This window comes from Cygnus olor, chromosome 5 (genome assembly GCF_009769625.2).
Source record: "Cygnus olor isolate bCygOlo1 chromosome 5, bCygOlo1.pri.v2, whole genome shotgun sequence".
Lineage (NCBI taxonomy): Eukaryota > Metazoa > Chordata > Aves > Anseriformes > Anatidae > Cygnus > Cygnus olor.
Genome location: NC_049173.1, coordinates 32648285 through 32659760, shown reverse-complemented (window position 1 = coordinate 32659760; position 11476 = coordinate 32648285). Strand labels below are relative to the sequence as shown.

At 53.6% G+C, this 11476-nt stretch overlaps 1 long non-coding RNA gene across 1 annotated transcript; it reads left to right on the top strand.

Annotated features, from left to right (window-relative positions):
- Positions 1–1681: 1681 nt before the first annotated feature.
- LOC121071419 lies at positions 1682–11424 on the top strand. Its single transcript, XR_005820583.1, has 3 exons — positions 1682–6373; positions 6507–6604; positions 7561–11424. It is a non-coding gene; the product is annotated as an uncharacterized LOC121071419 (long non-coding RNA).
- The last annotated feature ends 52 nt before the right edge of the window (positions 11425–11476 follow it).

Sequence of the window (11476 nt, the reverse complement as noted above, 5' to 3'; positions counted from 1 at the left end):
GGACGTTAGATCATCTGCTCGCACAATATCCTGATGTGCTCATGCACAAAAGAGTGTGGAGGCAGCTCCTCTGATCTTGAGCCTTTTGCTGTAGTGGAAAAATAACATATGATGTAATTGTACTTTGGTGGTGCGTTTGTTGTGTGTGGTTTATTTTTTGTTTGTTTTGTTTTGTTTTTAAAAGAAAGGCCTCCCAATTCTCCTGTCACTAGTGGCAGTCCAGGAAACTTTGTGTTTATTAAGCACTGTGTAAATTTGCAGCTCGCTCTAAATGAATAATCAATAGCAATGATAACAGCAGCAAAGTGCTTAGTCCAGCTCTGGTAATAACTCATGACTGCTAGCTTCTTGATAAGGTCACTTGTGTTACACGGGCACCTCCTCTCCATATGAAAGCGTGGGGAGGAGAACAGAAGATATTTGTGCTCCCTAACAAGAAAGGGAATGCTGCAAACATGTTCCTTCCAGCAGCTGACAACGGCAGGCAACAACCTGAAGGACTCTTTTAAAAGTGGGCTGCAAACACACGCTTCCTGGTGTAGGAAATTAAAATCCTAACAAGCACCTCCTTGCTAATGGTATCCTTTTTTTCATCTCTTCTCACAAGCACGTGCGAAAGGCGAATCCCCAGCACCCCAGAATGGCATTTCTGGAGGACCAGCAGAGCGATGAGCCGGCCGCTGCTGTGGCTGACCCCTCTGGACTCGGCTCCATCAGCAGTGCCACCGCGGGGCTGCCGTTAGCAGGGCACAGCTTCACATCTGGGGTCACCGAGTGTGTGCTGGGAGCCTGCTTCCACCTCTGCCCAGGCTTCGTGCGGCTCTCCCGGCAGCTCTGCCTGCTCAGGCTGCCCTGCTCCTCTCCAGACAGGTAGGTGGAAGGGCTTCGGGGTTTTTACAGCTGGGTTGGTACCACTGGCAGTCACCAAGCCTACACCATTATAAAACAGCTTGTGTACCACACACATGGCTGCGTTTCCCATTGCCCTCCCACCTCCCACCAGAGCGATTCCCTTAGTGGTGGAACCGCTGCAGGCAGCTGAGGTTGGCTCCGTGCAGTCTGCTGCTCCTCCACCAGCTCCCTTTCATCCCACTTTAGGGTTCCCAGATGGTTTGCTGCCATCTGCCCGGCCTCCATCGCGACCTCTCCCAAGGAGTTCGCTGACAGCCGTGAGGCTCCAGCCATAATCTCTTCCCTGCCCACCTCTGTCAGCGAGCCTCGCCTCTGTGCTAGGTTCACGGTCACCTCTGGGCTTTTTCTCTGCCTTGCTTCTGCAGTAAATCAAGTCCACCTGCACATCAGTTCCCTTCTGCCAGCTTCTCCCCCCACCTCTGCCTGCTAACCTATCCCTAGATCCAGTGACCTTCAGCAGGGGAAGAATCCTCCTTAAGAGCCTTTTCCAAAAGGGGCACTCCCACTGTTAAATAAAAATCACACACCAGTAATAATCACCAGAGGGCTGGCAGGGACTTCAGCGAGCCTTTGAAGCCATCTTCCCCCCGCCCCCTGAGGTGGAGTCACCCGGAGCAGTGTGAAAGGCTTCTAGCCATCGGACCACAGCCCCAGCAGCCCCCTGCGACCCAGGAGACCTTCCTGGGAAGAAAGCACTTTCTTGAGTGCAGCCGAAATCTTTTCTCCTGCAGATTAGGCCAATTATTGCTTGTCCTTCTCCTAGCGGAGCTGGATCACAGTCTGCTTTATAGCAACCTTTTATATAATAACAAGACAGCTTTTAGAGTAACTGAAAAAGAGGCGTTTGCTCACTTGCAAAGTCAGGACATTCCCTGCCAATGAACATTCTTTGTCAGGGATCCTTTGCCAGCATAGGCTGAGCACTAAGCCCCACAATCTGCATTTTCCTTTTGAATGACTCCCACAAAATAAACCAAATATCACATCCAAGGAGATTTATTACATCCCTTCCAAGGGCGAAACATTCCTCAGCTACATTCCACTTCTGTCTTTTGTGCTTAGGAAAGGGGAAAAAAATCTCTGTGATGCCTCTGGATCCCACCCCTCGAGGGCTTCTGTCATTAATAAAGCCGAGCAGCTGGAGCCAGATTTCAGGCTACTTCTGAATGGCTGGCGCAGCGCTGCTTGCGGGAGCAGCACCGCGAGGGCATCGCGAGGCGGCCGGGGAGGAATCCTGCCTCTGCTAAAGGACGGATAAATCGTGGCAAGGCAATTCCTCAGTTCAAGCACCTCTTGCTGTTCTGAGTGACACCCTGTCCCTGTGGCAGCAGCTGCCAGAGTGGATCTTCTCACTTCCTAGCTGCTCTGGCTTCTCCTGCCTCTGCATGATGCAAGAGCTTGCAATGCTTTTCGGGAGCTTGGACGTGCTCTCCGGGACTCTGCTTGAAGCAATTGCTCTCTCTAGGCTTTGCAGCGAAGCTTTTATCCAGATGTGTAAAGGAGGATGTGTATAGAGGGAGGGCAAGGGGGTGAAATCTCTGTTGTGTTATCTGAGCTTAATTAAGCTTCTCCCTAAGCAGCCACTAATTGATTGACCCCAGGACTGCAAAAGGGAGCAAATTTACCCGAGCTTATTAGAAGTGCAGAGTTTAGAATTTGACGTTTTTATTTCAGAGATGAAAACTTCTGACTGATGCATTGCTTACTGATACCCAGTGAAACAAACACCACTCAAAAAATGTTGTTAGTAGGTGGATTTGGCTTCTTAAATCCAAATGAGAGAAGTGGTGTGTCCTCACATGCCCTTTCATCATCATTGTATGCCACCATTTATAGGTATCACTTAATTGTAGCTCTGATATTCCTTTCTGCCCCAGCCTGGGCTGTGCTAACCAGCCTGTAGTCAGTTTGAATCCATTTCAGTTTCACAGGGTTCGGAAGTATTTCCCAAAATTGACAACAGAACCCCACCCCAAACCAAAAGTCTGTTCACCCACCATGAAATGCAGCATCCACTGCAGAGGTGGGTGAGGCCAGCTCTGCGACAGCATGGGGCAATGCTGCAGCATGAGCGTTCATGAAGTGAAGGGGAGAAGATGCTGTATCCATGGGGAGCCACAGGAGGAACGAAGGGAAGAGGAGCATGCCCTCCCAACTGGCTGGGACACTGACTTTACCAAACATACTGAGATCATTCCAGTCTGATGGTGTTCAGATCTGTCTTATGCCATTCAGCCCCCAGGCAGACCCACAACAGCACAGAGCAGGATCTTGGCTTTTTGTTGGTGATGTTTGACATGATGAAAGCTCACCCCACCGGGACTGAGACACAGTCTGAGACACATGCATGCCTGAAGGTGATGGAGAACAACACGAGCATGAGGCGGCTGGAAGAGCAGCCGCTGGCCAGGTGAAAGAAGGTAGTTTAAAGGCCAGCTTTCAAAAACAGCCCAGCCGAAGCTGTTGGTATCACTCAGAGCCTTATCTTTCACAGTGGCTCCAGTCAGCCTTAAAGCCATCTCAGCTGGGCTTTAAAGCTATTTGGAGCATGGGGGGAAAGCCTTGGTGGGCTGGAAACTGAAGAAGTTGTGTGAGCATCCTGGGTGTGAGGTGTTGCTGCAGATTTGAACTTTCTCCAGTCAGCCCGTGAGCTGCTTCCCTTTTTGACCTCGCTAGGACAGACTGGTGTCCCATTCCCTCCTATTCTCTGTCCCTGAGATGCTCACCTCTCCCTTCCCAAGAGGTTTCCATGTATTCTGCAAAGCTTTGCAGGGACTTGATGAAACCGTCAGCTGAGCAGCACCATGGAAAAATGACACCTATATTACACATTTTTTACCACTAATACAGCTTTGCAGCCGTGGCTGCCTAGCCCTGTCCTAGTCCTGTTTGTCTGTAGGCCCTGAGCACTCTGGAGGTGCTGACCTGTCTCTTCTGTTATGTTCAACATCAGCGAGCATTGACAGGAAGGTGCCAACTTTCATGCTGTGTTCGAAGGGCGCTGGTTTGTGGGGTCCCTGTGGTAGCTGCAAGAGTACGTCTCAAGGCGTACCTGTGAGGAAGAGGGACTGCTGTTCTCTCAGAGGTGAAGTAGCATTTGTCAGCCAGGAGAACTGACCCTCCAGAAGATGCTGTTGAGGAACGAGAGAAAGCCTGGTGTCTCCTCTCTGGAGCACACAGGCTTCTCCATCCTGAGGAGGACACTTGAGACCCTCACAACCCTCCCCCTCCCGCCTTCTCTGTCAGCCTCTTTCTCTTTCTTCTTTTCCTCTCTCCTCAACCACACCCACTATTTAACCATTTAGACATAAAAATAAAAAATAAAAAACCACCCAACCCACTAGACAGAGGGTTTGCTAAAGAAGGGTAATTTTAAAAGTAAGTCTTTGAGGTCAGCGGGTAATTGTAACATTGGGACTGTGCGATCCAAGACAAAAATACTCCGCTGGGTATCTGGTCAAGGAGGAGAGGATGGCAGCCTGCTGTGAGGGAAGAGCGACTTACACAGGATGGGTCAGGCAGCGAAAGACCGGGCAAACCTACCTGCTGGCACCAGGACAAATGTTTGTGTGGGACACTGCAAGATGCTCGGCCTGCGATGGGATCAGAGAGCTGCTACGGCCTTGTAGGCCGCGCCCTGCTGTCGGACACTAAGCAGCCTTTCACCTCTGTCCTTCCTAAAACTGAGCTGCTCTCACGTTTGCTCCCAGGTGAAAGCACCATAAAAATCAGGCTTTTACTGTGAAAGAAGTTAAGAGTACCTGAATTAATGCCTCTTTTGTTTTCATTGCAGGATGCCCGGCCACCAGCTCTCCAAGCTTTCACCACAGTTCAGCACTTCCCCTTCCCAAACCACTGTCTGGCCATGAAAGGGATTTATTTTTAATCAGAGGCCAGCAGCGGCTGCAGGGGTCTTTACTTTGTGACCTTCAATTCTGTTTCTAGGAGGAGACAGTGGGTTTCAGTACCTTCTTGCTGTGGCCGTCCCTGGGTCAACCCTTCCCAGAACAAATGCCACTGATGCAGGAGGGCTCGCTGCTTCCCCTTTATTTAAGTGCTGGTTACATAGCTCCGCCAGGATCCGTTGCAGTCGTAAACCACGCTCCAGGGATGAGCAATTTAGGGTTTGGAGTGGACCAGCCCTGGAGACCTCATGCAATTGTTTTTCATCTTTCTTACACCCACAGATTTGCTAGAGGAGAGTTGCGCAGAACCCAGAGAGTTTCTGACTTGAATTTGAGTTGGGAAAGACACACAAAAGAAAGGAATTTGTGTTGTAAATTAGATTTCTCAAATTTCAGTGATTTGTCATGGAAATGTGGTTCAATCTATGCAGTCATAAAAAACATTTCACATGTTCAGCCCCTTCTTGTGCTATTAACTTCCCCAGTGTGGCATGGTACAGCGACTGTAGGAGGTAAGGTTACTTTCAAATCGGCTGTGGCAGAACACAGACTCAGCACCCCAGCTGGGGAAGCATTAAACCTGCAAAATGAGGATTAACCTAGAAAACATTCCTCGGGTCTACTGATCTATGCTGGAGGACTGGATTTTTGGCTTGAGTTGTTTTCTGCCCCTTCCGAAGTTTCCAGTGGGGCACAAGCCTCTGCTGCTCTGTTTTGCTCCTGGCTGTTCCCCCTGCAATTGCTGCTCCGAAGTCGAAATGACTGCCCCAGCTGGAACCTGCAGCCCTGGCGTGACTACGCCTTGGCAGGGGCAAGGGTGACCGAAAGCCTTCCCGCTGCGCTGCGCCCCAAAGTGAAGTCTGCCATTCACGGCCCAGGCCGTGGGGGTGGTCTGAAAATAACAGTGTTGAAAACGGTGAGCGGGGATTTCGTGCGTCTGCCTGCGTCATGGCTGGGAGTGCACCTTCAGCCGGGTCTCTGCAACCATCAGAAGTCGCCTAAGGGAAGAGCGGGGAAGGTGAGGAGCTCCCACACTGTCAGGCCTCCATGTGCTCACCCCTTAGGAAATGCACTGGATGTCCCGCGACTCCCGGAGAAAGAAAAAGATCTGTGGATGCTGTTATCCCCGTTCGCCACCCGGCCCCGAATCTCTCGTTTCTCTGCCTTTGGCGGCGCAGCTGCCCTCGGGTGTGCTTGTGCATCGCATTCGGGCTCTTCGGAGGCGAGGCCAGCACAGAGAGGGGCAGGGGAGCTGGCTGCTCCCAGCGACATTTCTGCGCGCCCGCCCGCATCTGTCGCCATGGCAATGCGCGTCTGGGGCTGAGCAGAGCGTGTCTTCCCTCAAGTTGTGAGTGGAGCTCAGCGTTATTTATTTAAAGCCAGCCGTAATGAGCGATAGAGAGCGGAGAGGCACGTTACAAATCCCCTTGCGCAGGCCGTCGCCAAATGAGTCAGAGGCACCGCAGGCTTTAATCAGCCCACCTGACGTCAAAGCTCTCCATCAGAGGAAAGTGCCGCCTGGAAATGTCAACATGCCCAAGTGGGAAGGCCAGAAGGTAAATCTTTTCCTGTGCTCACTCACCGAGTGGGAAAGAACAATTAAAATCCAGCCAGGTCCCCAGACACATCTGAGCAGCAATCTGATTGAAGGCTTTTCTTCTCCCCTTCCTCTCTCGTCCCTGCCTTTAGCCGTGTGGGACGGGGCTCTCAGTTTATAGGACCTTGCTGACACAAGCCCCAGACCTGGCCAGAACGAGGTGTCACCACCAGGAACAGAGGCTCTTCAGGTACAGTCCTGCTACTGAAACCAGCCCTCCCATACACACTGAGGTCAGCATGCCACCACGAGCAGCCACAAGGCTCACGTGTGGATGCCCAGGGGCGAGGACAGGAACTTTGTTTGCATCCATGTCACTCATTGACAGCAAGTACAAGGGAGGAGGAGGAGGAAAGCAGCAGGAAGGAGACTGCATTTGCCACAGAAGGTGTCAGCCCCCCACGGAGACCTGCGCCACAGCAATGGGCACAGCCGTGCGCCGTGGCAGAAGGGATGTCCTGTGCAGAGGTAAATGCCTTCCTAGCAGAGCTGCCTGTGGTACAGGGAAGACAAAGTGAGAAGGAGCCCTCAGCTCTGGATTCTGGAAGCCTGCTCTTCTGCACGTGTCCTAACCACAGCTTAGGTGTGCAAAGGGAGGGGGCTCGGCCACGGATGCCATCAACTGGCCTGCCCCTCCGAGGAGAGCCATCCCTAGGGGCCCCATCCCTTCCTTGCCCGCTGGTGATTGCCAGGGGTGACAAAGGGACATGCACAGGCAGCTGGGGACACAAACGAAGAAGGAAGGAAGGAAGAACATCAGATGCAAGCCACAGTGCTTAAAACCAGGGCAGCTCGCCAGTTTTGCCAAAGAACTCCCCGCGCCCGGCGCTGTGCAGCGGCCAGCACAGTGGGCTTCTAATCTTCCCAAATCACTTAACACTTCTCCCCCTTTTATTTTTGTGCTAAATGTAAGCATTTTGCTTTGGTGGCTGATCCTGGCATCGTGCCCCAGACATTACTCTGGGCTTGCTTTTGCTCTGGGAGATAAGCCTGTAATGAAGGTTTCCTCCACCATGTCTCTCGTTCCCCCGTTAGTGAAAGTCTGTAATTACCAGCGAGGGGCGAGGCAGACAGGACTGAAACAATGTCATTTGAACTGGGGTGAGACATGCCCGAATTGCTGGTTTGTGCTTTTCTCCTCTGCAGTGCTGCCTGTGGATCCAGACCTCCCTGTTAACCCCTGGCCCCCTGCTCCTGCAGACCCCTGCGTGCCCGCTCTGCTGGGCGGATCCTCCTCTGCTGTCCTGAGCTTCTCACGCACCCAAATTTCCTGAAGGGAGGTTATTTAGAGCATTCTGATAATGGGTTGTGCCTTCGGCTGCCAGCAGACTGCTGGAGGAGATGCCCACACGCCGAAGTTACCCTTCCCTCAGTTGTCACCCTGAAAGTTGTGTGGTGCTCCAGCAATGAAACGGGAAAGCTGAGATACAGACCAGGTGAGGCAGAGGGCTGCTCTTAGTCCACCATGGAGAACTGAAGGAGGTACAAACCAATTTTTCCCCTTCATCGATTACCTCCAAAGTAGCAAGTTTTCAGTCCCCACCGTCCGCTATTCACCCCTTAACCATCTGGAGGCTTCGCTTTCTGGCCTGCCTGATCCTGCCACCAGCAGCTCAGCTGCCTTCATGAGGGGTCGAGGGGCTCTGTGCTGGAGCAAGCCTGGGCTCTCTGGTCTCATGTTCAAGGCTTTTCTTTCCCCAGGTCTTGGACTCCCTGCTTCCCTGCCTGCTGGCCCAGAAGACTGATGGGGACCTCTCCAAGGGCCTAAAGTTCACCCCAGGAAGAATAATAATTGCGGCACCGAGCTCTGCGGCTTCCCTTTCATTCCCCACATAGCACCAGGGTGCTCACTGAAACCACAGCATTCATGGATCCCTGCCATATGCAAACATGCAATTAATACGCTCTTCACTTTCCCCTGCACTTCCCAGGCGAGGGGGGAAAGAAAGCACGAGCTGTGCTGTACGTTCCCTTCACACGCGCGCGTGCGTGTGTTTGCGCCTCGCTCAAGTGCTCCGGCACGTCTTGCACCTAGCTGGGCTCAGCAGTTCCCCGTGAAATGTGTCTGCTCGCAGGCAGAGCTTCACTTTGGTGCAGCACCCGCTCTGTGCAGCTGCACGCAAGGCAAGGCGAGCAATGCGACCTGCTCCCTCTCAGCACAGCGGCAGCAGGTTCACAATTTCACGGGTCTCCCCCTGGGGTGGAAAATAGCGCAGCTAGGTGTGATTTCCTCCCTGCTGGCTGCAGGAGCAGGTGCTCCGGTACCTGCCTAGGAGGCAGGGAATAGGGAGCAGCTGGAGGGAAAAGTGTCTAAACACACCGCTGGAAGGAAATCAAAACGGAGCCGGATTTCCCGGATGAGGCGGGGCTGTTGAACACAGGGCAGAGAGCGACTCTGGCATCTGCAAGTCCTTCCTCGAAAGTTGCCTCTTGCTAGAAGATGATTTTTCTAGATTCCTCACCCCCTGCCGTCACTTTTTCACAGGTTTTGAATTGTTCCCACAAAAACTACATGAAGTCACAGCCTGAGAGCTGGGTCTAGAACTACTCGTGTCCTCACACACCGTCCCAAGGGACCGCCTGGGGGCTGCCGTGCCTCTTCCGTGGACGAGGCCAGGTCCTGTTTCCATCCTCACCATGTTCTCCACGAGAACCCCGGCCAGAGGATCCCTCCTGTAGCACAGCGGTGCGCATGCAGCAAACCAAAAACCACTGACGTATGCAGTTCGCCCCACATTCCTCAAGAAACACTCATCTGCGAGTTTGTGAAACCTCCTGGCTCGCTCCGGGGGAAACAAAAGCTCCAGCTTTGCAGGCTGCACCGTGCCCTGGATTGCTGCACACGTGTCCCAGCGCAGAGCCCGGTCCCCTCGCCTTGTGCAACAAGGGACTTGCATTTCCCACTCTCTCCCCACAGCCGTGAAGGTGTGCAGAGGCAGCAAGACAGGGCAGAGCAGAGTAAGAGAGAGCTGGATGCTTTTGTCATGAGAACGGGGCTGATTATTCCCTTATCAGCAATGATAAAATGATCTTGGGCATCCATGTGCATCCGCAGCATCAAACGCTGCAAGGCCAGGAAGGCTTATCTGCTGTCGGTTTGAGACTTGATCAGTCTAAGCACACTCGGCTGCTGTTTCAGTCCCGTGCTGCAATCAGATTGCAAATAAATCTAAATATAAGATCAGAGACAATAGAGCTGAAAAGGAATTTGAGCCATCACGTGGTGCCGCCCCTACCCAAAGGCTGGCTACAGATCAGCCTTATATGCGTCCCAAGAGAAGTCTGCAGGACTTGCTTGTAAAAATGCTCCGGTGAGGGACACATTGCCGCTGCCCAGACACCTCGTAGTACCTTTGTGTCAGTATTTCTGTGACCTGATCTAAAGTTTTCTTACTAAGGAGTGAGTCTGTTACCGCTCAGCCCCCCAGCATGGCGATGAAGAGAGATGATGGTCCTCCTGCCTCCCACAGCTGTCTGAATGCCTGCAGACTGCAGGCACAGGAGCCTTCCCGCTACGCCAAAGCAGCCCAATTCCCTCCATCCGTTTTTAGGACCCCTTTTTCTCCACTGCCTGTCATTCTCTCTGCCCTCCTCTGGCCTCCGCCCTGATATCCCCATCTTGCTCCAGGTGTCGCACCCCCGATGGGTATGGCATTTTGGCTATTCCACACCGGTCCTCAGCCGAGCGGAAGGGGAATTCTACACGTGTTAAAGGTTTTGCGGGAGGATTCCTAAATTTATACCCCAGCGTGCCACTTGTCTTTTTCACAGCCACGCTTTTGGCTCCCGAGGGTCAGCAGCAACACTCAGGGAGGTGACGTTTGCACTGCCCAGTTTCGGTGTTTAGAGATCTTTTAGTCTTCAGAACAGACCTTACAATTCCTGTCCGAATGTGTCAAAGCATTTTTCCCTTCGGGCGCTGACAAACGAGCGAGGTTTTCTTTGCTTGACCTTTGGGCCGCCCGTGCTGCGCACGCAGCAGCCGCAGCTCACAGCACCTCGTCCTGCCGGCCTCGCGCCGAGGGCAAACACAGCGCGTGTCCCGAGAGGAGGCTGCCTTGCGCTCGTGTGGGCGAGGCGTGGAACCAAACATCCGTGTTTGGCCATGGATTTTACCATTCCTTTACTGTTAAGGAGCAAGCACAGCCCTCGTCTCCATGCGGAGGGAGTGTGCACCCGTGTGGGGTTCACCCTGCGGGGACGGGGCAGCCCGGAGAGGTGCTCGTCCTCGGTGGGAGAACTCTGAGGTGGCCCTGTGCCGCAGCCCATGGTTTGTTCCCAGTTTGTTACCACCACCACGGGATCCAAGTGCCACTCTATGGGAACAGCGAGCATCTCACCTGTTTAGACGATGATTTCCAAATGCCGTTCCTCCCTCGTATAAGTAAGAAATTAAAAGACTTTGCGGGAACAGCAGTGCGACTCCATCTTGGCTGAATTTATGTCTTTGACCCTTTCACCCAAAGGCTCTTTACACTTGACTGAAACATGAGGTAAAAGTAAATGTGAATGAAAGAGCCCATTGTGTGTGCAAGCATAAAGGCTTTTGTGTGCAGGAGGCAGCGTGCGGCCGGTCGTGCGAGGAGCAGCCCAGGAGTGCCGGGGTTGTGCTGTCAGTGCTGGGACCCGCGGGGAGCACGGAGCACGAGCCTGTGGTGGCCGTGCAGAAGGAACCCCGGGGCTTGGCCGGGGGATTTTCAAATGTGGGTCTGGCCTTGGGACGCCGGCCTGTTCTCCGCAGAGCCGTGGAGCAGGGACACACTGAGGCAGCGCCGGGGCTCCTTCGGCGGGATCACTATAACTGGTTTTCCCGCTGGTGGTGGGAGCAAGGCTCAGAGGGGACGGGGATCCACAACCCTATTTACCTGAGGCCATCTAAGCTGCCCGAAGCTCTTTACCGGTGCCCAACTCCCTAATCACACAGCAGCCCAGGGGCTGCCTCAGCCGGGCCCTGCCCGCGGCGCCTCGGGGCCGGGGGTCGCCGCGCTGCCCCGGGGGGCTACCGAGGGGTGCCGGGGGGCTACGGGGCCGGGCGGGGACGGCGTGAGCGGGGAGCCCCGGC